Here is a 25,534-nt window from a genome sequence, read left to right as displayed (position 1 = left end):
AAAATTTTTCCCTTTATTTCCCCCCCCAAAAAACTAGGTGCGTCCTATGGGACAGAGCGTCCTATGGGACGAAAAATACGGTGATTTATAGAGTACTGCTTGACTTTTGTTCATATGTAAAATACTTTTTCTTGACCGCAACAGTGAATGTCTTTTGTAGGTGATGTACAAGTTCTTGGAAATAGCAATGAACTTTCATATTTTATTTTAAGAAGAGCAGAGTTGGACCAATATTAGAATTGTTCTGCAAAATTATCCAGTGAATAAATAGATGTTTGTTTCATCTATTTTTCTTCAGGCAAAAGACTCCAGATGTTAATATGCTTCCTATTTGCTGTTTAAAATATCTTTCAAGGGAAGAACTTATTAATCAAAGCTTATTTAGAAATAGGAGAGGTATTTTGTCATATTCATAATTCTTGAGAGCTGCTTTTGGCATTTCCCAAAGGCACTATATGCTCACTGGGTTTTTAAACTTGGAACAGCAGACCCTCAGGCCTTATCACAAGTTGCTTTTGTAAATCTCTTATATGTGGCAGAGGGGCAGCTGCTTGGAAACATCCAAATGCTCACCATTGCAGGGATAGCTAAGTCCTATGGGTCTTTTGATAGTGGGCTAGGTGTGCATTCTGGTATGGCTTATGGGTTGTATCAAATGCTTGTGGCAAGTGGAAGGCAGCTTGTGCAACCAATTTTCCTGTTCCCTTCTATCTTCTCAAAGGTCTCTTTAGAAGGTTGGAGATATCCTGAAATATATGGGCAGTGTTGTATGGAGTTGCCTGAAACTAAGTGTAGAAACCTGTATAAGGCAACAGGTTCCTCCATTCTTGCCATTAAGCTTCTTGATGAACATACTAACAGGTAGACGTGTAGATTCCTATGGAAGTTTTTTGTTGTCTTGGGGAATACATTGGGATTAGATGTGCTTCAGGATGTTAAGTGGTTGACACTTTTCCAGTGGTCTGATGAAAGGCACATAATACATACTCACCCTCCTTGAACGACGTGCCAAAGCCACTTGTATCTTGGCTTTACCTCCCAGGCTTGAAGTTCTAGGGGTTGCAGATTTGGCCCCATGGGCCTTTCCATTTGGACATCAAGCCTGTTTTCCCAAAATCATGCCCACTTGTCCCACACCTGCTGTTATATGTCATGTCAAGTGGGGGCTAGTAGAGACACAGCTGAATCCTGTGGTTAGAAATGAAGGTTAAGCTTCCTGTGCATCAGCTGATGGGCAGGGTGTTCAGTCCAGCTCAGTTTGTGTTCCATGTGAGTTAACCACAGGGAACTCAACTGGCACAACCAAACACTGCAGAACACAGGATTGAACTCCCTGCTCGTCAGCTTGATCACTATCTTGCTCCACTCTGGTTGGCCAACTTTGGTTATCCATCTCTGAGTATACTGTTCATAAATAGGTTTCACTGTAAGACTGTCAAATTACTCCATGGCTAAGGTGAAATTCTGAACCCAAATCATGCAGGCCCACATCTAGTTTCTAGTCCAAACTGCTAGGAAAATCGATTGATTACAAATATACATATCAAGCAAATTAATGTTTAGTTGATTCTATGTTACCTTTAAGGGACGTGGGTGGCGCTGTAGGTAAAACCTCAGCGCCTAGGACTTGCCGATCGCATGGTTGGCGGTTCGAATCCCCGCGGCGGGGTGAGCTCCCATCGTTCGGTCCCAGCTCCTGCCCACCTAGCAGTTCGAAAGCACAATTAAGTGCAAGTAGATAAATAGGTACCGCTTTCTAGGAAGGTAAACGGCGTTCCGTGTGCTGCTCTGGTGCCAGTTCGCCGGAGCAGCTTCGTCACGCTGGCCACGTGACCCGGAAGTGTCTGTGGACAGCGCTGGCTCCCGGCCTCTAGAGTGAGATGAGCGCACAACCCTAGAGTCTGTCAAGACTGACCCGTACGGGCAGGGGTACCTTTACCTTTATCTTTTAATGTCACCTTTATACATATTTAAAGAAATAGAACTTTATAACAGGGCAAAGGATAAATATTACTAACTGGGAGGTAACACTGCAATGGTAATTTTGAGCTGGATTGTTTTGGGATTGGTGGGACAGGCCAACTACTGTTGCACGGCTCCTAAGGTAGCAAATTTCCATCTCTCATTGCCTTTCAATTTATGTTCTGTTTTATGGGTCACTTTAATACAGTTTAGTCATTGGTGCAGTCTTCTACTGAGTGGATTAATTTGCTAGCGTTAGTTTGGGTGCGCTAAATCTGCCAAGGATTAGATTAGATTATTTTAGTGCCTCTTCCAGCCCCATAATTCTGTGTAATTAAAGATATGTACATTTTATAGATGCGCAGGACAGGTTTAAGCATAGCGTGAAGCCCCATCAATACTATAATTTTCTGAGAGTGCCTCTGAATTAAATTACAAACCTTTTCTGCTTCCTGTGAAAGGGACCTTTTCTGCTTCCTGTGAATGCTTCCTTCATAAAACCATAAAAGGACTGTGCAGTTACTGAAAGTTTGTTTTATTAACAAAATGGGGATGGGCTAGATTTCTTTACAGAAAGTGGCTTTGTGGTGTGGACAAATTTAATCCTTTGTAGCCCAATAGATCCCAGTCCAAATGCAGCCCTGGCTTGCACTTCTAGTATTAAGTTGGATGTGTTGTTACTCAAATTGGCCATACTAGGCAAATATATCTTGCATCAAGATGCACGGGTATGAAGGGATACTCCATCTGCCTTACATTTTCATGATTAGTGATAGATTGTGGGATAATGCTGGAAGTATGGACTGTTGTGTTTTCTCTAGTTTCTTCTAATGTTCTAGCCTAGAGAACTTCAATACTTTCTGTTAATTTTTTGTTTGTTAAAAGTTTGCCCTGCCTTTTTTATGCAAATATGATTTAGCAGTCCGGAAAAGCAATGCAAGGATTTGCACGGACTGTTCTTTTGGATTTTCCTGTGTTCTGGTTCCATGAATCTAGTGAGGTTGTTCTCTGCTATTTTGAAGGTGTCGGGCCTGGTTTTGATTTATCATTTGTTTGTGCATTCTGGTTGTTGCAGAGAATCCTCTGCTCAAAATTGTTCCAATGAAGGTGAGAGCACCATCTCCTGAGACAGTAGATTCCATTGTTGAACAGCTTGTATTATCCTGGACTTCTTCTTAATGTTTAGTCAGAATCCTCTTTCTTTCTGTATATGTCAATATGCATCTGTCACAACTGTAATGCTGGTTGTGAATAACATTTATAGAAAAAATGCATTGTATGTTCCTTAATGTTTCTGATCCCAACCAATTGCATGAGTTGTGTCTTTAAACACCTTGCCTATTCCTTCCTTTGGCTGCCTTGATGTGAATGTGTTACTGGTGTTTGTTTGTTTTTTAATGTACTGCTTGTGGTATCTTGCAAGCAATGTTACCGCTAGAGCGAATAGTAGATCAATCAAGTTTACTGATATTCTAGAATAGATACTACACATTAGGTGGCTGGCCATTTCATAACAATTTTTTTTTTTTAAAAAACCCCTGCAGATTTAATAATAGCTTATTGGTGGCTGCAGGCAGCAGGCATCTGAAAAGCAATTGCTGATGCTTGCTGTAAGCGTGTGGGAGCCTCCGCAAGTTTAATGGTGTGTCCTAAAGTGTCATTTACTGTATTGCTGCTCTACACTGAATTACGTTTCTGTGCATTCCCATTCTTTTTCTCTCTGCCTTGATATTGAACAAAAAAAGAACAGGACAAATTCAACTCTTAAAACAGTTTGAAACAATTCTGGTCTCTTGTTGGAAGTTTTTCTATTCTATAGGTGTGCAGTAACTTGCAAGTTTCCAGAATTCGGCTTGCAAGAACTTAAAAATAAAAATATGTGTTCAAGTTTGTTAGAACTGTACTTCTTCATTGCTCTTTAATTACAGATACCCCCTTTAATTTATTGAGATTTTATGTACCGTATATAAAATTGGAGGTTTGTAATCCTGTTGATGAAGGCATGCTTCCTCTAGCTCTGAACCTTGAGGTCAGCATGTTTTGGGCAAGGGGCATTTTTTTCTCCCTTCAACTAACTGACTTTCATTGAAGGATTCAAAGTTTCCAGTACACCAGGGGTAGTCAGTGTGGTGCCCTTCAGATATTGCTGGATTTCAGCTCCCATCGGCTCCTGTGAGTATATCTCACTAGTCAGGGATTTGGAAAGTTAAAATCTTTTTCCTGTTCCTGTTGATTGTGTTTTTGAAGTGAAGGGAATTTAAAGAGAAATGTTGCAGTGAATGATAAATTAAGATCAGTTGAAACTGCCTTTATCCATTCAGCATATGTCTGTCTGTCTGTCTGTCTGTCTCAGGCTTGTTTGCGTTATGGTAGGTGTACGCTAACAACTTTTGAAGGTTGCCATGTTGGCTGCACCTAAAATATACTGTGCTCACACACCTCTGCTCCAATCCCCTTTGTCCCCAAGGGCTAGAATGGTGGGGCAGCGTGTTGCACCATCATTGGTGCAATTGTTCTTTCTTGCTCTTCTGTGGCTTCTGTTTAGTCACATCACCTTCCACTGCTTTGCTCTTCCTTGTTTCTCTTCATTGTGGCAATAAAGCTAGCACTTGTTCGGATCAGATAAAGGCTCATTTTAAAAGCACAGTGAGAACATTGGATGTTAAAAACACTTCGTAGATGGACGTGTGTGTTTAACATTCTGAAAATATATTTGTGTATTATTAACTTCGATGTTTAGTGTATCCCTGGATATTTCCCCATAACCCCTTTAAAAACACTTTTACATTACCAAACTAGTTGTATTTTGCTGTCTTTTTTATATTGGATTGTTGGTTTTAATAATATGGGTTTGTTTTATTGAGAAGTTTTAAATGGTAATACTGTATTTTATTGTACTTTATGTGAACTGCATTGGGAAGAATTTCATTCTTGAAAGATGGTATAGAAATGCATTAAATACATTAAAAATTGAAAAAGTATTTCCATTCTCCTTGTTTTTATGCCTTACTCTGGTTCTTTAGCTATAGTACAACTGATCATGATAGTTTGCCTGGATGGTTCTAAGTTGTCTTTTATACTTGTTTTTTAAAATTAAAATTTATTTATTTATTTATTTATTTATTAAATTTGTATACTGCCCTTCATCCATATATCCCAGGGCAGTTCACAATGTGAAAATACAATATAAAAACACAAAATGCATGATATAAACAAGAAAGATAAAACACAAACCAGTAACCCCCTCCCCCTCCCACAAACATATTTAAAAGGGGTATAAGATGTTAATTAGCCAAAGGCCTGTTGAACAGAAACGTTTCTGCATGGTGTCTAAAGGTGTATAATGAAGGCGCCTGCTGAACCTCCCTTGGGAGAGCATTCCACAAATGCGGAACCAGTCCAAAAAAGACCTGTTCTCATGTTGCCATCCTCTGGACCTCTCGTGGGCGAAGCACACAAAGAAGACCGTCAGATGATTATTTCAGGGTTCCGGGTAGGTTTATGGCTCACTCTTCCTCTCAAAGGAGCCCAGGATATCAAACACATCATTGATACAGTGATACAATTAAAAATGAAAATGAAAAGCTGTATAAAATATTTTAAAACAAGCACATTCATGCATTTAGCAAATTTCAAAACAGATTTTATAACGAATGTAACCAAAACATGTGTCTGTTTATGTTTATAAGTATATAATGAAGTATAATGAAGGTGCCTGCCTAATGTCAATAGTCAGGCAGTTCCAGAGTGCTGGTGCTGCCTGGTTACAAGCTTGACTATGGATTAATAAAGGAGTGGTGTGAGAGCAGTTGCAGAAGGCTCAAAATTATGTGGCCACAAAAGTACTCTTAGTGCAAAACTTCTGGTTTTGGATACCTCCCTCGATGTTAAGAATAAGCAGACTACCCTCGGATTAAAGACTGTTTGAGATTCCACTTCCTTTGGATCTGTAACCAAAGTTTAAACATCAATTGACTCGATTTCTGAGCATTACTTGGAGAGAAGAGAGTTGGTGCAATTCTAGCTCTACTTACCTGGGAGCATGTACCTTTGAATTCTGTTGGACTTCTGAGCAGACATGGTTAGTATTGTGTTGTAACTTATTAGGCTAGTCCTGGTTCCATGAATATTATTTTTTCCCATATCAGCTTCCGAGTTCTGGTGGGTGCATCATGGGATCTCTAATGGCTGTGTGAAGCTGAATTTGAGAAAACGTACTGGAGCATTTCTCTGCTGAGGAGAAAGTTCTGGATTGTGGGCTCTTCTGTCGAGAGCTCTTTTCTATCAGGTGAGCTGGTACTGATGGTGGGTGGCAGTGGAGTCAGAAGTGGTGAGACTGAAATCCAAAAGTAGGTGGAGTGTTCCAGCATCTCCACATAGTGTGACTGGCACAGATAGAATGCTATAGATAGAATCCATATATGCCCAACCAACAAAGACCTGGATAAAACTCTTGTTGCTGTGAATTTTGAATGTGTAAGAATGAAAATAGGGGAGGGGTTATATCAACACTGAACAGAATCGACAAGTTCTCTTCAATGAGGCAAAACACATTGCCCCAATAGAAGCTTTGCTTGATTCTCTTCCCCCCTGCTCCCAGCAAAAGATCCAAGAGCCCCAGATCTTTCTTACTATCTTTGCAAAAGTAGCTGGATTGTGGAACGAGAAAAATAGAGTTGCTGAGGAAGGGAATCAGAGGGGAGGTTTGCACAACTGCTGTAACTCCTTGGCAGAGTGCTGGAACTGCGGTGGGACCAGAGTTTATAGACGTGAGGCCATATCCAGATTGAAAGGTATGGAGGTCAGCAGTTCCCCATCCTTGCTTTAATGTGGGGTGTGTGGCAGAATAACCTATTAGCTGAAACTGATAAGGTGTTGAGCTTCATTTGTGGACACCTCAGTGCCTTATTGCCATAATGTTTAACTTTATTAGGTTTTGCTTCAAGCACTGGCACAAGAAGGTGCTATGCTGAACTGCTAGTTTATTGTTAATAGAGCGATGGCCTGATTTTCCACTGATGAGTCTGACAGCAATTTGACCATTAACTTCATTGTATGCTGCATTGGCATTATTTAATTGGGTAATAAATGCATTCCGTAATCAGATTAATAGGCTCCTGTTGCAATGCATACTGTGCATGAACGTCCTGCCTGCGGAATCATTCCCCAGCAGATGGCTTAATTTTGCAGGTCTGATTATAAGATAAATATGATCACTCTAGTGTTTTTGGTGCATCAGGTAGGTTGTGTGTCCCTGTTCATTTAACTGCCTGTATTGTTACAAGAACAGCAGTTTTGCAGACCTCATAACCCTAGAGATACACAGCTCTTTTTGTAAGGTATCACAGTTTCTGTTATTGGCAAGAATGTATGGTAGCTTGGAGAGGCAGATTGATGTACTAAAATAAACCTAGATTGGTTTGATTGCAGAAATGGGGAACTTGGGTCCCATTTGGGAACTCACTGCAGTAAGAAGGAACTTATCACAACAGTGTCAGCCCCAGAGGCCACATAGTGACACTAGAAATGTACCTAGTTAGGGAATTAAAGGTAAGGGTAAAGGGACCCCTGACCATTAGGTCCATTCGTGACCGACTCTGGGGTTGCGGCGCTCATCTCACTTTATTGGCCGAGGGAGCCGGCTTACAGCTTCCGGGTCATGTGGCCAGCATGACTAAGCCACTTCTGGCGAACCAGAGCAGGGCACGGAAACGGCGTTTACCTTCTCGCCGGTGCGCTACCTATTTATCTACTTGTACTTTGATGTGCTTTTGAACTGCTAGGTTGGCAGGAGCTGGGACCGAGCAACGGGAGCTCACCACGTTATGGGGATACGAACTGCCGACCCTCTGATCGATCGGCAAGCCTTAGGCTCTGTGGTTTAACCAACAGCGCCACCCGTGTCCCAGTTAGGGAATTACTAGGGTATTATTGTTGTATTGTTAGAAAAGTAAGGATCTATCAGAGTAGGCTTTAGCAGCTGATTGTAAATAGTTCTGCTTTTCAGTTTTTAATTGTGTTTCTCAGAATTTTGGTCATGCCCCCTCCCTTTACTCCCAACCCTTAGCTTATGAGCCACCTAACATATTGGTTCACAACCTGAATGTTGGATTTTGGGAGATGCCTGGTTTTCCTCAGTACAAAACAGAATGCTGGACTAGAAAGGCCTTTGGTATTATATTATGTAGCAGGGATATACTTAAATTGTCAACCTGCTGGACTACACTGGTAATTTTGAAGTGGCATTATAGTTTAAGAATATGGTGTACAATACTAGGCTGAAGAACTTCATTTCCAAATTTTGAGAAATCTGAATTTAAAGTAAAACTTATGGGAGATACTGAATTAGAACATAACAATTCTCATAAGTTGAAGGCAATTGTAAAAATGGGTGCTTCTAAGGCTATCTCGAATGCCAGAACTGAAGGGGCCAATGTTAACTGGGAGAGAGTTCTGCAGTTCAGGGGCCACCACTGATAAGGGCTTGTGTGCTTGCTGACCTAACCAATTTCAGCAGCAGGCACACAAGGATAATATCAGATGAAGATAATAGATTATGAGCAGTGTGCAGATGGTCCTTAAGGTAACCTGGTCCTAAATCACTCAGGACCTTAAATGTTGAAAACAGTACTTTCAGTTGGGCTCAGAAGTGCAACTGGCACAAAAGTGATGAAACATGTTACATTGGTTGATGTTTGCAAGCCATCTTCAGTGGCAGCTCTATGCAAAGGGTATTGTAGTTGGCCAGTATAGAACTAACTAAAGGTTAAGGACAAGGTGACTGTATGCTAGCTCTGAGGATGGGCAATGGGAATGGTCTGCATGACAAGAGAGGTGACATTTTAAATCTCATATTTTTTTAAAAAAAGAATAGTTTTGGGTGTCCTCTGAGGAAACAAGCAAGGAGAGCAATACCTTTAACACTGGTCTGTCCCCTGCTAAAGAGGAGTCATTCCTAAAAAGAGGCATGGGTGTCTGTTGTCTTTCTGTTAGCATCAGAATATGGCACCGTGGAGCAGGTTAATGATATTGGCCTGCTTCCTCAGTTGCCTCGAGCAGCCCAGGACTGTAAGCACAGCTGTCTTTGTATGCTATTGTGTTTTGAAAATCCCATTCGTGACCTGAGCAAATGAGTTCGGCCAGAAGTCCTGTGGGAACCTGGGCTCTTTCAAAACCTGCTTCTTATGTATTGGTTTTGCTGTAGGTTGAGCTTGCCTTGCTTCTGCTACAGTCAAACAGGACAAGACAAAACAAGCAAGGGGAAGAAATAATACACAAATTTCCGCATCCACAGCAGCTGGAGCGAACGTCAAACAGATGGGCTCTTCCACCCCGATTATCCTAACCTCCTAAATATAGAAATACGTGCCTTTTTAAAATAAATTTAAATTACCCGAGGGGGTGGTGTTAGCGCATGCTAGGACAGTGCTAACGAGAGCAAATAGAAGTCGGCTGCTGACAAGCATCTAATCTGTAGCTCAGACTGATGTCTGTCTGTCCATCTCTTGCATGCTCCCTCTCCCCTCAGTCTTGTGCTCTCTCTTCATTATAAAGCTTATGTCAAGCAGAGGATAAAGGCTGCTTCTCTCCAGATGGGGCTTTTCTTGACTGTGTGTGTCTGCGTGTGTGCAAAACAGAAAGAAAGAAAAAGCTATCATTTTAAATCATGATAACCATTTCACATACATACTCATGCATACACGGCACAGTAAATAAGCAGTAAAGGTAATAACAGTCAAAACAGTCTCTTCTACTTTTTAGAGTAGAGTCTCCCAGGAAGAAGGGAACACAGAATGGATGGGAAAAACCCTCTTTCATACCTTTTCCAGTCATAGTACTGCCCAGGAGGAGGCTAATTTTAATCAATGCTTTTTCCTCATTCATTGCATCATTTGTATTATCCTTTATTGTTAGGTACCCTGGGATTCCTTTGGGAGGGTGAGATACGAAACTAACACACACACACACATTATATATAGATATACCCATATACATGTATATATGTGTGTGTGTGTATATATATATATATATATATATATATATATATATATATATATACCTATATCACATAATAATACACACACACAAACAAAATATTTCCTACCAGGTTGCACTGTGGGAATATTGTTCCATGAAATTAAAAATATATGGATTGGTGGTGTGTATGAAAAAGAATGAATGGAAGGTGGATGAATGGTGCGTGTGTATATCTATGAAAGAGAATGGGTGTGTGATGGGTGATAAATGGAAAGAGGAAATTAATGGATTCATGGGGTGCATGCTTGTGTGAATGGATGGCGGCAGGTTTGAGTGTGTGAGGCAGTAAAACGGATGATGAAGGGGAGGCAGAGAAAAGCGGGTGGTATAAAAAAGGGGTGTCCTGCTGCTTTGGCCCTGCCCACTGCTAGCTCTGAACCCACCAGCTGTTAGCATTTGGGCCTGCCCAATTTCCCTCCTCTCTCAATTTTATGTGTATTGCAGATAATATACTGCTTCAAAGCAGTTTATTGTTTATTCTTTAGGTACTACTGGTGGGTGGATGACTGCTGTAGAGCTGTTCGCATTAACTTTTGTCTCTTCATCCTTCCTTCAGTGTGTCGCAACTTGGGATGGGGGAGGAATTTGATTCAGTTTGCATCAAAAGGCAAACTTACCATACTTAAATCACCCTATCCGAAACAACACACAAAATGAAACACAGCCAACCTATGAAATTTTGCAGTGCAGCCAAGCAATGTGTTCAAAAATGTGTATACAGTAACATCAAAAATATATCAGTGAAAATTACTTTCCAAAAATGTGTATATTAGGAAAAATTCACACTAAAATGCTGATGACCTCCCTTAGGACTTCGTAAGATTGGGTAAAGGAGAAATCGAAAGAAACCGAAATTGACAGATTTGCCCATCCCTAGTTGCAAGGCAGCGAAATAAGTTGCAGGGTATGCGAGCTTGGGTAAATTTTGGATCTCCCCCCCTTTTTCCTTTTGTCAGAGGGGTGCATGACATTGAATGGGGATATAGAATCCTCTCAGTTGGAGGATGTGTTGATTTATTTGCAGTCTATTTTGCTGTGGATTTCTCCAAGCTTACTTGCTTTGAGACTGGCCTTAATAAATATTTCCAGGTGCATGTTCGTTCATGCACAAAACTAAGAGGGTAGAAAAAAAGATGAGCTGAGTGTCAATGGAAGAGTAAGAGAGGCGCAGCCTAGTATATGGAGCCATGTCTGAGGAGCGTAAGTTATTATCCTCCCTCTACTACTTAATTTTTCCCTCAGTGACATGCTATTCAGCCCCCTGCTTTAGTTTTCTCATCTGTAAAATGGAGATAATTAGTTACTTGCCTTCCAAAGGGATTGGAAGGATTAATTTTGGGGGCCAAAGTTGTTCTGCGGCTCCATTGTTGATGCCTATTTATCTTTTGATAGCTCCCAGTTTAGCTCCCAGATACACATTTTGTGGCAAAGCCTTTTTACAGAAAAGGGATCTAGGGTTTATTTCACCAGCAGCACACATAAGATACTTCTTCATTCTCTTTGGGTTTCTAGCTGGTGCATGTACTTACAAGTAATAAGAGTGTTGTTTCTGCATTGTGTAGTTCGCTGTTACTGTTCATTGCCTCTAAAGCAGTGTTTTTCCTTCCCTGCCTTGTCCATCCTGTTTTGCCTCAACCACAAAAGCCTCCACCACACAGTTAAGTCTAAGATGCCTTACTGAGAGATTGTTGCACCTTTTCTTTATATGACACCTAGTTGGTGGTTCCCTGCTAGTTACTGACCTAGTCTGTTAACAGGATAGTTACACATGAGGAGAACAGCACCAAACGGGCCTAGCTTTTTTTTTTTTTAAGTATTGTAAAACATTGCAAAATACATCTAACAAATTTCTAAGTAACAGTATGCAGGTAATAATGAATATAATAAATGGATCACACAATAGTTAAAAACTATTTCATGCCAACCTCTGCATGAAATCCTCCAAGAAAGCAGAGTCCACCACCTCTTGTAGGAGTCTGTTCCACTATTGAACAGCTCCTACTGTCTGAAAGTTATTCCTGATGTTCAGTTGGAATCTCCTTTCTTTTAACTTAAAACCATTGCTTCAGAACAGAATGTTTTGTAGATACTGAGTCCCACATTTCTGGTGGAATTGGGATACCCCAGCTGTTCTAACACATTTTAAAAATTCAGTCTTCCTCTTTGTCATCTGATAGAAGCAAAATCCCTTTGTTGTTTCTTATTATATCCTAACTTGTCAAAGTGTGAGATTTCCAATGATGTAACTCCTCCTTTTATATTCTGACTAATAAGCTGGAAAAATAAACGAAAGCTGAGCTCCACTTACTGGGTAACTGGGTAACTGGCTGGGTAACGTCTATGAAAAGTAAGCAACTCATTGCTCTTATTAATCCTTAAGTAAAATTATATTATAGCTTATCCATTTCTTACAATGACAGTCACCCCTTAAGAGTAAAACAGCAGCATTATACACAAAAGAAGTAAGAAAAGATATACCCGAGTACAGTCACGTAGCTGGGGGAGCAGGGAGGGCGGGTTGCACTGGGTGGCACTTACCTTGGGGGTGGCATGCTGGAGCCCAAAGTGATGCCTAAGTCCAGGCGCCCCAGAGCATGGTGTGTCACTCCCCAAAGCAGCGCAGCCGAAGGCTGTGCTTGCAGGGCGCCAAGCTGCAGTGTGTCCACCTGCTACCAGAGGGTGGCATGTCCTGGGCCCATGAGCGGTGCTGGGTCAGCAGCATGGCTGAGGTCACAGTGTCTCTCTGCCCTCCAGCTGAGGGAGAGGCAGCAGGCAGACTCCCTGCAGGCTCTGCACTGCTCAAAAAAGTAAGTGGGCCTGCAGGGCACCCGAGCGGAACATGGCGGCTCGGGCACTGGGATTCCGGCAGCACACCCTGCTCTGCCCCGCGGGTGGCTCACTCCATCCCCATGCACGGTGCACTACTCCAGGAACCCAAGCAGCTAACTACGCCATTGCCGGAGTACGGTGATTCTCTTCCCCTGTCTCATGTTGGCCATACAGCCTTGAGACGTGGCTTAAGTTTTTAATAGATCGTTTTATGTATTTCTTATTGGACCTAAATTTTGTGGGTTTTTTGAATCCTAATAAAACAAGGCATCTAAGGCAGTAGTAGGAAGGGAGCTTTCTTTCTTTTTGGGGGAGGTTTCTGTAATTACTATTCTCCTCACCTCTGCCTGTAATAGTTTATGGGGTTTTTTTTAGGTAAGCTAGGAAATAAGATAGTATGGGACCTCTTGAGAGTTCAGAAATGAGTGGATATGTCTGTGGAATCCTTCAAGTAAAGGTTGGTTGAATTGGGTTTTAATTTAACTAGATCGAGTAATCAATGTGATGCCCTCCGGATGTTGTTGGTCCACAACCTCTGCCATAACTGGCCAACATAGCCAATTATCAGGAATGATGGAAGATGTAGGCAAACAACATCTGGAGGCTATTACATTGTCTGTGCTAGATAATCTAAGAAACGAGGTAACATTTGCCAAAGTTTTCCTTACCAGGCAAGTTATTTAATAGTAATTTTAGCACATGATTTTATATATATTCAGATAAATTGTATGTTGACTTGTTTCTAACATTGGATTTTAAAATATTTTCTGTAAACTCTTCACAGGTTTTTGTATATAAATTTTGTTATATAAATAGAAACAAATACAATTAAGTAGGAAATAGATCAATTTACTTCCTTGGTCTTCTTTGATTTAGTTATTTTTTAAAGCCTCAAAATTTAAAAGCTGTTAGAAATGTTGAAAGACCTCTACTAGGAGATGATCACCCAATTTTCTGAACTTAAGATGGGAAAAATTGCTAATTTACGGGAGCATGAAAACAGACAAAGGTCTTTTTACTGGGGATTTTCAGCGCAGTGCAGTTTAACCCACTGTCAGTTCTTTCTGGATGAGTAAGCAATCATAAGATGCAATGAACAGAGGCCCACTGTTGTACTTTCCTTGAAAATAATTTTACATTTAGAGTCTCTCCCCCCCCCCCGCCCCTTTGTAGAACTGTGTAATACTATGGAAGTTATCTAATGCAACAGAGACATCATTTAACACAGCCACCATCACTAAAGGATTACCCTGTACACGGTGGGAGCAGAACTCAGCCTGGGTGTGCCTGCCCTCTGAGTGGTATTTGTCTTAATCCAGGTCTTGAATGAAAATGGAAAACAATTTAAGAGAGCTGTTGAAAGCAAAAAATGAAAATGTGTTTCTGTAGGAGAAACCAAATATAAATAGACCAATTGGAGTCCCTGACAGCTTTTGCCATTATGTACTCTTGACATTAATAGAACCAAAAGAACCTTAATTCTAACCCACATGCAACAGCAATCAATACACCTATCCAATGTTTGATTTCTAGTTCTATTAGAAAAACCACTCACCTTTTGCGGTGGCCAGCATTGTGGCCAGGCATCCGGGCCCTTGTGGTGATGTGGCTCATGGGTGGTGGATTGACGCCCCCCCCGTGCCAACTCCCAGCCGTGTCATATCTGGCCAATCAAAGCCGGGGGGGGGGGCATGGCCGCAGGCGGGAGCCAAGGTATAGCCTGGCTTCACTCAATGCCTAAGCCAAACCACTCACATCTGTCACCAATAAAGTTGTGGCCTGTTATAGCCCATAAACCTGAATACTTGTGTCTGTGTGTATATTAATCAATAGGGAACTGTGGGGCGTGGGGCTTTGGCATGCAACTAGTATTTGCCTTGTGCACAAGCAGTTCAGCTTATTCCAGCTGTGAGTAGGTGTAAAAATTATAAGAAAAGTCTAAATTCTCTGGAAATAAAATGGTTGCAACTAAGAACTCTACCGTGTTCTCTATGATCAGCAGTTTTCAGATTGTGTTCAGGTAGCTTTGAGGTCCCTCAGAAGCTTGACAGCAGTTCCTGAATGCAAAAATCGCCATGCTATGTATATTCTTCTCTGGAAGACAGCTTGCCCACCAATACCCATCATCCCTGCATTTTGGGAGTGTAGCTGCTAAAGAGATTTGTGGGTGTTCTAGTTCATACTCTGAATTAATACAGAGCATTGGTGAGACTTAATGGATTCTGCTTTATCCCTGACTACATGAGGAGATCACATATATGACCTTAGAGAGGAAGCCAGTGGAAATCAGTACTCAAATCAGGCTTAAAATCAAGGAGGTTTCTGTTTTGGTCAGACTACACCTGGAATACTTTATCCAGTTCTGGGCACCACAGTATAAGAAGGTGGAATGTGTGCAGAAGAGGGTGAGCAGGATGATCAAGGGTCTGGAAACCAAGGTTGAGGGAGTTGGGTATGAAGAGACTGAGAGGTTATATGATAGCCATCTTCAAATATCTAAGGGAATATCGCATGGAAGCCGGCACAAGCTTGTTGTCTCCTTCACCAGAGGGTAGGACCTGAACCAGTGACTTCAAATTGCAAGAAAGGAAAGTCCAACTAAATAGCAGAAATAACTTTCTGACACTAAGAACTGTTGGACAGTGGAATGGACTCCCATGAGAGGTGGTGGGCTTTCCTTCCTTGGAGGTTTTTATGCAGAGGTTGGAAGGCCATCTGTCATTGATGCTTTAGTTGAGATTCCTTCATTGCAGGGGGTTGGACTAGATGACCCTCAGAATCTCTTCCATCTCTACAATTCTATGATCCTCAGTGCCCCAGAGCCCATCTGCCATGTGAGAATTGAAATATTGGTCTACATTTCTGAGATCTTTAGTTAAGGGTTTCTTGCCAAGGAGTGGGTTTGGGGGAACGTGTGCTTTGAGCAAGTGTTACTTGAGCAACTTGTTGCTACTTCCTGTACAAAATAGCTTCATTTGCACCATCAGACTACACACATTTTAAATATGTACTTTGAGCAGAATTTAAAATAAATAAATAAATTTGCAAAATAATGGAATGGAACTTTAGGTTAAATAAATTTGCCTAATCCTACTTTGAATATTTTGTGTAATATAAAACTAGCTTGTGGTCTTGAGTACAGCTGAAATTGGTTTGCATTTCCTTCTAGGTCTGAACATGTAACTTGGAAACTTTATTCTAGGAACAAACATACAGTGGTACCTCGGGTTAAGAACTTAATTCGTTCCGGAGGTCTGTTCTTAACCTGAAAACTGTTCTTAACCTGAGGTACCACTTTAGCTAATGGGGCCTCCCGCTGCTGCTGCGCCGCCACCACACAATTTCTGTTCTCATCCTGAAGCAAAGTTCTTAACTATTAGTACTACTAGTACTATTTCTGGGTTAGTGGAGTCTGTAACCTGAAGCATCTGTAACCAGAGGTACCACTGTACTTGATGCCTCTAGTTCTTCTAACCTTGGAAAATATTTGACATCTGGCTGTTTCCCTTTATCACAAGGACTCAAAGATACTTTGTCACCTAGAACAGGGAGCTGAATGAGCAGCTGCCAGATTCCTAGCCCAGAAGGCTTCTCTCTCTCTCCCTCTCTCTCACACACAAGATGCTTGCCATTGTCTTTTGTTCAGCCTATTAGTACAGGCATGTGAGAGAGCCAAATATAAATGTCAGGGAAATCCTTTTTTCAGTAATGAAGATCAAAGTGAGGTGACGAAGTTTTCATTCTGCCAAGAGAACTTGTTTGTTTGCTGCAATGCAAAGCAATATGGCAATGGGAAATTCTACTTGAAGGAGCAATGTTTGTTGTATTGTATTTTGTTCCTCAAGACCTTTATGACTTGTGTCTGTGCCACGACAACAACAGGAAGAAACATCCTAATTTATTTTCAGAAAGCTACTCCCATTTAACTGTCCTCTTTTAAACCAAGTCTGAGAATGTCATCTGAGCTCCAATATGATTTTCAGACTTGGTTTACTCATTGTGCTAAATAAAAGGAAGCTCTACAGTAAACTTACGGCACAGGTTTGTTCCTTTCTCTTATCCCTTCTTCATTTGAACAGGGGAACCCACTGTTACCCTTCATCAGGGATGAGGAACCTTTGTTCCTCTGTAGCCTCCACAGGTTGGAGACCAACACCATCTGGAAGGTTGAACCTTCCACACTCCTGCTCTACATTATGCTCAGGTAGCATATGAGCTTCAGTCTTATACTCTGTTATGGAGATTTCTGTTCCACTGATAATTCCATTTCCTAGAAGTACCTAAAGGTTTTGAAAACAAAGAAAATTTTAAGGAAGTCCAGATTTATCATTCAGCCTGTTCATTTACCTAGAGTCAGTAAGTGTCTCAATTTAGTTCTTTCTGTTGTTTCTTAAGAGGTTTAAGAGGTGGCTGTCTAGATCTAAAATCCTGTCTTCTCAGTTGTGGTGGTGAATTTCCAAGTGGTTTTCTGCCATGGCTGAAAGTATAAATCCCTGTGGGCAGTGTGAAAAAGGCACATGTGCTTGGCACCATCAGCATGCATGCTTAACATTACAAGCCAGGACAGCAGATTTTTTCTTAAGAAAGCTCCTGCTGTAATTAGAGACAGATCCAAATTGAGCTGAGATTAGTTTTGGTCAACACTAGAATCTTCAATAAAGACCACTCAAATCTCTTCCTTACCTAGTAAAATCAATACAGTTTATTTATTCCCCTCGCAAACATAGGGCACTGTCTTACATAGATTCAGACCATTGGTTCATCTAGTATTGTCAACACTGACTAGCGGCATGTCTCCACTCCAGGGTTTTAAGCAGGCGCCTTCCTTCTCAGCCTTGGGGGTAGAACCTGGACCCTTCTGAATGCAGAGCAGATGCCCTAACATACAGTCCTTTGCTGTGCACAGTTTTTGAATTCTGGCCTTGTGAATGCTTCAACACATTTCCCAGTTGTGACTCAGCACATCCTGCTTTCACTCAGTCCTGAGCATTTCATTTATTTTTCAAATTTATGTCTTGCCAAATTGGCTTCAGAGCCCTCATGGTGGCTTAGGTTACTAGATTGGATTTTAGAACCATATCATAATAAAACACACATCTTATGTCTAAATCTAGCAGACGGATGCAAAAACCGTTCAACCTTGTTAAAAAAAATGTTAGCTGTGTTTTAATAGAATGGTAGCATCAGACAGGAATAACTCTGCAGTTCTCATTTCCATTTGCCTCATAGAACTGTTCACTGTACTTGTAAAGGCACCAGTAGAATTATCTTGGTAAGCTTTTGCTGGGATAGTGTTCTGCAGAGAAGGCACCATCACAAAAACGGTCCTGCAGGATCAGGCATGGTGAACCTGTGACCCTCCAGATGTTGTTGGAAATTCCTATCATTGCTGACCACTGGCCATGCTGTCCAAGGGTAATGGGAAATGGGGTCTCACAACATTTCAAGGGTCACAAGATATGGGAAGGTGCACACATGAGCAAGTGCTCCCTTGGGTGCTTTAAATCAGCATCTTGAACTTTACACAGAAATTGACAATATTTTGGGCTATGGTGAGTGATTGGCTCAATTCAGGCATTGTGCCAAATAAGGGCTAAGGACCTTTACTGTGGTTGGATATGATGTGTGAATAGATAAGCCATGGTTTGTACTTGACTAGCAAATCAGAATGGGAAACAATGGTTTGTGATAGGTCTGCATAAACTTTGGTTTGGTATGTGTCTGAATTGATAGTCGTAGCTTTAACTCAACCTTTATAAATGGTTGCACTGTGGAGATGAGACAGTAGATGTATGAACATGAAACTGAGAACACAGTGGAAATGAAAGCAGACAATTAGCTATTAAGCCTTGCTTTGCCTGTTGTTCCTTAGATGCTTATATTATAGTTTGGGTTCTAAGATATGTTTGGCAGAAACCTTAGTTTTGCTTAATATGTGAATTAAGCCACTGTGTGTAAACAACTTCTGGAACGTTCATAATTAATTAATGCAGTTCAAGAAGTCAACTTGTTTGGACTCCCAGTACATCATAAATATGCATGCAGATCGGTCCTCATCCAAGTTATACTAAATGTGCCCACACCTTGCTGGCCTATTAGACAAATTATGTTATTTGCATATAATCCTTATAGGTGTGCAGAGACAGCAGTATAGATACTCTTATTCTATGACAGCTTACCTGAAAGCTTACGTGAACGGGGCTGGACTGCGCTGGGGGGGGGGCACATCAGTGAGCCGATCAAGTGCTTCTGCCAGTGTGCCTTGCCAACTGAAGCACCACCCAGGTAAACTACGTACAGTACCACCAGTGCTGGGAGGGTGGCTGTATACCAGCACACAAGCCACTACTGGGCAAAGGTGCTTAGAATGGGGTTGCTAGCAATGGAATAAAACAAGCAGCATGATCCTGTATCCTTAAAATGTTACACTGTGGGAATGTACCGTAAGCTACTTAGGGGAGTTTATTTGAAGGCAGGGCAGAAATAATTTAAATAATGCTTGCTTGTGAAGGATTCATGAACCAGTACTGGCTAAAAACATGGCAGAAAGAAATAAGCATGCCTCCATCCTCCCACTTAACTCTGCTCTGCCCATTTCAAATTTCTCTCATGCCCTCATTTAAGATTGTCCTGATCTTCTAGCAAAACATCTAAGAAAATGGTGTTTGTCCTTTTCTCTTCATAAGACTTTGATTTCCATTTCAATAGCAGACTTTTTTTTTTTTTTTGCTAACACTTCCCCTGCAGTCCAGGCCAGCGGACAAGGAGCCCACTGTTCACGAACTAAATGTTCAGCCAGCTCTGACGTAGCAGTCTTTTATCAGTGCATTTTATTCAGTGCTTTTCTGTACACATGGTGTGGGCAAGGGTGTGTGGTTTTCAAGGGGAGGGGAAAGTTTGCTTCTGTTAAACATACCCCATTGCACTGTTTTAGCACTCTCCTCAAAACAGTGTCAGCTTTACAGCCTTGCGGCTTGTCACAGGGCCTTTTACAGGCTTGCAGCTGGCTTTTCATGTGGTCCTTTTGGATCTTCATAGCTTTGCCCTCTGGTTTTGCCAGTGTCTTTATGTGCTGCGATGTGTGTGATGCATATTTAGATTAGTTAGTGCTTTCTTTTCCCTTTTCATGTTGTTCTGTTTTTATGTCTCATTTCCATCATTTTGGATTTGCGCCTTTTCTGCATATCTTTTCGTGTACCCATCATTATATGCACAATGCATCATTCTCTCTCTTTCTCACACATACACATTCACAAACACACACGACCTACATACCGCAGAGGATTGCCCTAGCAACTTATCATGATTGAGCCAATAAAATAGGAAAGAGGGGTCATTTTGAAAAGTGCTTAAGGGGTCATTAGCTACAAGTTTGAATGAAATGTGAGCATACAGCTAAAGTGTTTAATGACTAGAGCATTCAGCACATCTAAGACTCTTCCTCCGAAACTGCAGTGAGGCCTCAGGTTGTATACAAAACTGCAGATAATTCATTATGTCCCCTCCCTGCCCCTTCTTAAAAAGAGGGAGAAAAATGCATTCGTACTGCCTGTCTCCCAGCATCTGTACTGAAAGCAGCTTTTTCTATTAGCTTTTGTTGTCAGGCATACAACTGTGTCTTTCTCTGCAATTTCAGCAGCAGATTGTCCACAATGTCACCACCCTCACTGCGCTCTAAGGTATGCGTCAGTCTTTTACCACTGAGCCCATGTGAGGCAAAGGAGAGACACACACAACACACACAGAGAGACTGGGAAGAGAAGACTTGGGATTTAACCCCTGACCATGTTGTAAGCTGCTAGCCATTTCTGAATGTAAGACTTGCGAGTTTCCTGACTTGGATCATAGAGAAGAAATGTCCTTACTGCAGCCAACTATGAATATAGGTTGACAGACCCTCTAGTAATTTCTGGGTATTTGCTGTTTGGAACAGGTTGTCTTGAGTGTTGTGCTGTTCGTTTTCTGCGTTATAATGTCATTTTGTTGACACCAGAAAACTTGCTTACTTTCTTCACAACTGGACGTTTGAACTGAGTTTAAGGAATGTAGTTCTGGAAATAAAAATGTGAAAGAGGAAGGGAACTCACTGGAACCAGAAATTAAAACATTTTGGGTTGTGTCCACCTAAATCATTCTGATAGTGCAAGGACGTCTTCCTGTAAAATGAGATTTCTTTCCCTCTTCTCTCCTTGCACCTCCCCTTCACAAATCTGATGTGGAGGGTTGGGGAAAACCCAGAACACATTTATGGGGTGTGCGCAGAGAGATGAGAGTGAGAGGAAGTCTTGCTGCACAAATGGAAGTTCTTGTACTAACAGAACAACTTAGCTGGATACAACCCTTATCTTTACTATGATGTGAGTTTATTAGACGTGGGTTTTTTTGAGAAACAGAACACACACACACACACACACACACACACAGTAATAAATGAGTGCATTTGGTATCATCAATAATAATTTTCTTATTTCTGTAAATATATGTAGATCAGTCTACCCATAGTTCTGCCTGTAGGGATGGCTAGCAAGTTTTTAGGTATTGCAGAAGGTGAAAGGAGGCTTCTCAGTATGCAATCCATTTACAAATTGACCACAAACACAGCTCAAAATCTCATTAAATGAAATAAAATTCAATTGCATAAGAATGCCATTAGACATATTTGTCTTTCTGCTGGCTTAACCCTTATCCCCCACCCTTTTCGAGGCATATAGACATCACAGTGTTTTTAAAGAATTTTAAGACTTAGCCTCGTTTATACATTCTGGCATTCACATGCTGAATAATAGGTGTGACTTTCTCCTCCCACTCCAATCACAGAATGTTACCATGTTGTTGGCACTCCATGCTCATGGCAATTTTGTACAATCTTTGCTCAATTTTTTGAGGTATGGAGAAGAATTGCACAAATACAATGTCCAGAGTATAGTAAATCTGTGACATTATTTTCATGTAAAGGGTCAAGGACATGCCGCATATTCACCATAAAAAAGGCTTGATGAAATGTTGAATTTTGTTGAGTTTTAGAGTGGGGAAACACTGTAACTAAGGCAGTGTACAGCTGCATTCACATGTTCAAACAGGAAGGCCACAGAGTTGGTACCATTAAGAGGGTATTTTTGGTTGATCCCAGTGATCACAATAGGGTGTATGGAAGACGCGGTCCTAATATATTATTGCATGCCACTCCAATCTCCTGGCAGTGTAAGACTCAAGGGGTTCCAGGCTTCGTGTTTTCTTTTGAAATGAGGCATAGTGGAGACTGAGGTGTCTTTATGATGTATGTTTTATTTACACCTATATATAACTTGAGCCTACAGTGGAGGGGTTCACAGCAGTAATATCCCCAAAGGGTCTTGTTTCTCTAATAGCCGCATCCTTGGATTCAAATAGAAAGCAGACATTGTTCTGACACTCTCTCCAGCTTGTTGCTTCTTCCTCTAGATCACATCACTGCAACTCTCAACTCTGGCTTTGTCCTTTTAACTATTTGTGAGTTGGGGGAGGGGACCCACCCATTTGCAGTCTTACACAGAGCCCCTTTCCTTTGTTTCCCTTAATGGCCCATCACTGAGGCAATCACCTCACCAGGAAACTAGCCTGGATTATATTTTAATGCTTCCTGGATCCAGAGGTTAGAAGGGTCTCTGCACACAGCCTACTCCCCCACTCCCCAACTAGAGATGCCAAGACCTGGGGAAAAACTGGGAAAATTGGGGGGGGGCTAGTCCCCCCTTTCCCCCCAAAGCTGTTTTTTTCTGGAAAAATTGAAAAAAAGTGTGTGGAATATTCAAACTATATCAACACCTCCCCCCCCACAAAAAATGGTTTTGGGGAAAAAACAAAAAAAACCTGCCCCCCCCATTTTTCAGGTTTTTTCCCCAGGCCTTCCCATCTCTACCCCCAACTCATAACAGTATCTTGAGGCCTGTTTTGGTCAGGAGTAGCCAACCTGAAGCTTCCAACACATATTGATAGCTTCAGCTGATCTTATCAGCCACAGCTAGCATGGTCAGGAATGAAAGGAGCTATAGCCCAGCTTCATCTGGAGGACATAGTGCTGACTTTAGTCTTTTGAAGGTTAAAAATAACATCCAGGACCTTAGTGATGATGATGATGATGATGATGATTTTATTATTTATATGCCACCCATCAAGCAGGGTTGCTCCAGCCACTTTGGATGGCTCCCAACAAAATAGCAAAAATGGTTTATAATATTGTGTTCAGAAGAAAAATGGTGGTTACTCATAGCCCTCCATTCATCCCAGTGGATACAAAATGCATAAGATTATTACATTTGTTTAAACAACAGAAAATGCAAATTCATGTGTTTGTGTGCAAACTGCTTACACATAGCTGGCCTTCATCTCATAGATGATGCTTTAGAGAACCACTTTTGTAGGGCATTTGATCCCAGATCTCAGTCCAGAGATTCAGCTGGCAGGCAAACAAAGGCAAAGATCCAATACAAAATGCAACACTTTAGAGAAGTTTGTGTTCCTGCACAGTGGTCTTTGTAACAGTTGGTGTATCGCACTAGGCTTCATAACCAACTTGGGAAAACGCCAGGCAGCTGTGTTCTTCCCCCTTAAGTGCCCCTTGGGATGATCCATCACTTCTCTGTCCCGATGCGCTTCTGCGACACATATCCGAAAGTATGTGCACACAATACTGTAGCAGAGTCCAAGCAGAAACTAGGCATAGAGGTGTGGAACCTAAGCTAATTTATTATGTACAAGCTCAAGTGTTACAGAACAAAGGAAACATGGCTGCTCTCTCCTTCTTCTCCGAGAGAGAGCAGAAAAAGCAAAAGTACAACAGTAACGGAACAGTGTACCTGAACTTCCATTCTCAGGACTCCAGTAGTATGGAATGTCAACACAGACATGTGATGAAAACAATCACACATCAGCAGTGGAGAGAATGAAATCCCAACAGTAACAAAATAAGTTAGGAGCTGGGTTCCTCAGAGATTGCCTTGTTCTGCATGGGCATACTTGTGCCTTAAAATCATATCTCAAACAACCTTTTCTGTTCCAATGCCATTGGAGATGAAATAGATGGTGGTGAAGAGAGTGAGAGAGCCTTTTCTTTAGTGGTGCTCTGGCCTTTCAAGTCCAGAAAAAAATGTACCTTCTTTTGTTTTCCTTCTTTTGGGACCCAGCTACACAGCTGCAAATAAAATGGTTTAAATGTGTTGTAAAGTGCAATATACAAATGTGACACTAGATGATGACAGTGAGCTATGCAAAATTCAATGTGTTCTTCAAAACTTTTTTTTAAAAAAAATCACAGAATTTTTTAATATGTGTGTTGATTCTACCTTGGTGTCAGATTAAACCCCTCTTCATTTTCCCAGGCTGTTTTAGATTTTTTGTTCTTAATTTTGATTTTATTTGGTAATGTTGTTGTTGTTATAGTCTATATCTAAAATTGAATCTGACTTTGAATTTATTTATTTATTGGAGAACAGAGAATTAAATATGTGAATGACTTATCAATTTTAAACTTGAATATTCAGAAAATTATCTTTAAAACATTGCAGAGATTGGATTTATGACTGAACTGTTTGTGGCTATATGCTACAAACGTTTGCAGACATTTAGTTCAAACCAGATTTCAAGATGCTACAGAAAACTGTGTTTACACAAATTATTAATTGGATAAAATACCTGGAACAGATCAGACTTTCTTGGGAGCAGCTCATAATCATGGCAGAATTTGTGGCATGATAAATAGATAGCAAAATTGTGCCATTGTGTACTCTCACTCATATATTGATAGTGAGCTTGTACAGGTACTTCTGGGACCTGTAGTAAAAAGATTCTATGTAGAATATATAAAAGAATATACACCCATAGATACTCTTAAAAGGAAGGACATACAACCTCAGGGAGGAAAATGTTCAAGCTTTAATGGATTTCCAAAAAGGGAGGGGAGTTGTATGGATTGTGGAACAGCAACCAAGAATACAATTCTGTCAATATTGGACACAGATGGTAGTAAAAGGACAACTTTTTCCACCAGTTTTGGCCATTTCTGGTTGAGACTCCACCAGTCTCCTTAGTGTTTGGGATTTTGCAGAACTCTTCCTCAATTGGCCCCCCTAAAAATGTATCATGGAATATATAATTTTAGATCTACCTTGTCTGTCTTCAGCACAACCAAGTTGTGTACTTTGCAAACACTATTGTTGTTCAGTGCATAGAGTATTGGCCTAGAATGAGGTAGACCAGTTCCTGATCTGTGAAGATCACTGCATCGGTTTGTGTAAATTCATACCATAATCCTATGCATATCAATGAGATTCACCCGAGGTAAGTGTACAGCCTCACTCTCTTTCAGTCTAACCTATTTCACAGGATGATTGTGAATATTAAAATGGAAAATCCCAAGTATGCCACCCTAAAATACAAATACACTCTAAATACAAATGTTATAGGTACCGCATTTTTTGCACCATAACACTCACTTTTTTCCTCCTAGAAAGTAAGGGGAAATGTCTGTGCGTGTTATGGAGTGAATGCCTGCGGGTGGCGGGGGGATCTGCTGCAGTCGTGAGCAGAGGATCCATGGTTCCCCTTCCTTCCCTCCTCCGTGGTTACAAAGCATGGATCCACATGGATCCTCAGGATTTTTGCATTGGGCTACTCCAAACTCACTGTCAGATCACATGTCTGTGGCCACAGCATGAACCACAAAAATCAT

At 41.1% G+C, this 25,534-nt stretch overlaps 1 protein-coding gene across 3 annotated transcripts in view; it reads left to right on the top strand.

Moving 5' to 3' along the window:
- Positions 1–25,534, top strand: part of IGSF11 (immunoglobulin superfamily member 11) — a 172,272-nt gene that overhangs the window by 28,326 nt on the left and 118,412 nt on the right. The window lies entirely within an intron of this gene.

This window comes from Podarcis filfolensis, assembly GCF_964270895.1.
Source record: "Podarcis filfolensis genome assembly, chromosome: 4".
NCBI classification, from domain to species: domain Eukaryota; kingdom Metazoa; phylum Chordata; class Lepidosauria; order Squamata; family Lacertidae; genus Podarcis; species Podarcis filfolensis.
This window is presented reverse-complemented; position numbering and strand designations above follow the sequence as displayed.